Raw genomic sequence first — 3,098 nt, forward strand, 5'->3', positions numbered from 1 at the left:
GGGCCGGAGTTTGATTGACAGGCGTGCAGGGAGGGGGCGGGACCAACACTTGACTGACAGGCAGAGAGGGAAAAACTGGGGGCGGGGCTTAGCTGCTGTATGTACTGTAATTGATTTTATATAAACAATGGATAGATGAGAAGAGGAGATACTTTATTAATCCCTCAACAGGGGAAAAAAAATTCACTCTGTTTTATTTACATGCATTTTTAACCCAGAACACACACATGCAGTACAAGGGTTCATAGACATGCAATTTGGAGAGAAATGGTGGAGTGATAGGCAGCCCCCCTGAGGAGCGCCCTGCCTTGCTCAAGGGCGCCTCGGCAGTGGCCAGGGGGTGAGCTGGCACCTCTCTAGCTACCAGTCCATCTTCCATATTTTTGGTCCATGCTGGACTTGAGACGGCCTCCGGTTCCCAAGCCAAGGCCCTATAGACTGAGATACTGTCGCCCCTTATATATATATATATATATATATAGATAGATAGATAGATAGATAGATAGATAGATAGATAGATAGATAGATGTTCTTATGTCCTAAAGTCCTTAAACATGTGCTGAGAAATAAACACGTGCATAAAAATGAAGCATGTGCAGAGAAATTAATATTACCAAAATTAACTATAGTCTGTCATGGTTTGGCAGTTTCTTGTGTGTAGGATTTATGAAAACATACCAATTAATATTATATCCAATTCCTGTCAATAGATCCTACTAAATCTTACACACTGGACCTTTAAAAGACAGTTTAGGGGATGAAAAATCAATGTGCCTCGACTTCCTTTCTTCTTCTTTATCTTCACTCTTAGAGCAAACTAATGATCCAGGTATAACTTTGTTTTGTCGGTCCTCTCGCTGTAACAGGTGCGTAGATCAGTGACTACAATCAAAGAGGACTAACATGAGAGTATAAATGAGATTATAATTTAACATCTTTAGGTTTGAACACAATATTAGTATATTTAGTTGCAGGTATAGTTTTATAAAGCCCAAATCCACATATACATCTGTGGAGACGGGCCTATAATAAAAAAAACATAGTTGAACATTTTTAATTATACATGACAAATCAGTGTTTTGTTTTACTCAAATATGCTGTTGACACCCACCTGATAGTGGTTTCTGTCCTCGTACAAAATCATTGGGAAATATTCCAGATATTCAGTTTGTTTGTCTTTGTTTTACATTTGAGACTTGACACACGGCTGCACAGTCAAAGGAGTGCGCCTGCAGTGCTTCAGTTAAGGCTGGAAATGATTTTAGGGTACATTAAACCCAAATGGTGAGAAGGTTTGGTGCACAGGGTGAACTTCACACTGCTGTTTCCTCTGGGGTGTCTGTAACGGGACCTGTTCCTTTCTACTATTTTCCATCAGCCCCTTAAAAGAAAACAGCTGCCCACTTCTGATGACAGATCATGTAGAGAAGTGAGCCGGTGTGTATGTGTGTGTGTATGTTTGTCAAAATGTAAATGTTCTCATCAAGAGATAAACTTGCCCTCATTCCAATCTTCACAACTGGATGAGTTTATCACACACAGAACACATCATTATACAGTGGCCACGAATCCTCCAACGCTGTTTACACTTTGATTTATGGAGATGAAAACATTTTCTTCACTCAGACTGATTGGCGGAGCGCTCAGTACGTGGCCTGTCAGTGTGTGACAGCCGAGCATGAATACTAAACATGATTAGTGACTGCACAGGGCGGGTTGTAAATTACAACTGGCCATAAACATTTGACAAGATTATTGTATGATGCAAAGCAAAGTGCAAATCTGATGTCTGTGAGTGAGTGAGTGTGTGCTGTAAACAGCCCAGAAGAACGCTGTGAAGTTAGTGCAATGTGAGAATACATTAGACTGTATTCTTTAAAACAGAGCTGACACAGTTTTCACTTTCTTCAGACGCCAGTGCAGCCTGCTGCTGCTGCTCACATATACTGAACACTGATTGGCTATATTTATAAGCTATTACATAACAGTAAACTGCTCCATGGGAAACTGAGTGACCCAGTTAAGATATCAACCTGGCTTAATTTATACAACAGAGAGAGAGAGAGTGTGTGTGTGTGTGATGAAACAGACCGTGTATTGATATTTTGCTGGTTTAGTCTCGCTACAGGAGGAAACAGTGCATGTATTATCAGGTGAGTTGGGTAGAAAAAAAGCAAGGGGTAAAATAAAGGAGAGGAAGTTCAGGAGGAGTGGTGGGAGGCCTGCATGGTGCAATATATGTATTTTTAGCACCTTATATTATTAATTTATAAGTTGTATTGAGCAGTTAGTTTAGTTTTTGTCCTTTTCTTGAAATATGTTAGAACAGTGTTCTCAAGCTTTTCAGCAGGTACCACCTCCAAGTACTTTATTTTATGATCGAAAACTGCCAAACCATGACAATGTTAATGGATAAAAGACGCCATGAAATATGTTTTCCTCATAACGGTAAAACAGTCACATTTCAAAACCTTTATTTCTATACCATTTAAGGGTATTCAGAATAAAGTAGTGTTTTATATTAGAAATTGTTAATTTTACAGTAAAACACTAATATAATCATATTCTACAGTCTTTTACTATCATGGTTTGGCAGTTTTTTGTGTGGATTTATGAAACCATACTAATTAATATTATATCCAATTCCTGTCAATAGATCCTCCTAAATGTTTACACTGGACAAGAGTTTAGGGGATGAAAAATCAATGTGCCTCGACTTCTTTCTTCTTTCAAAACTCTACTCCTGCAACCTTGAAATGATTTCAAAAAAAGATCTTCTTGCCAGCATGTATGAACCTTTTTCTAAGAAATCAATAAAGCTTAGATGTCAAAAAACCAAGACGTTTCACACTCTAGAGCAAAAAAAAGATCCAGGTAAAACTGTTGTTGTAGGTCCTCTCGCTGTAACAGGTGCATAGATCAGTGACTAACATGAGACCAAACACAAAGCTGTCTAAACCACCTCCAGATAGATTGCACTGTAATGTAGTGTATAATTAATCTGAAAATGAGCATTGGCTACATGTGAGCACAAGCAAATAATCACATTATGTCTTCCCACCTGCTGTGCTTCTCCGAGTGTGTGTGTGTGTGTGTGT

Source organism: Larimichthys crocea, chromosome XX (assembly GCF_000972845.2).
Source record: "Larimichthys crocea isolate SSNF chromosome XX, L_crocea_2.0, whole genome shotgun sequence".
Classification (NCBI taxonomy): domain Eukaryota; kingdom Metazoa; phylum Chordata; class Actinopteri; family Sciaenidae; genus Larimichthys; species Larimichthys crocea.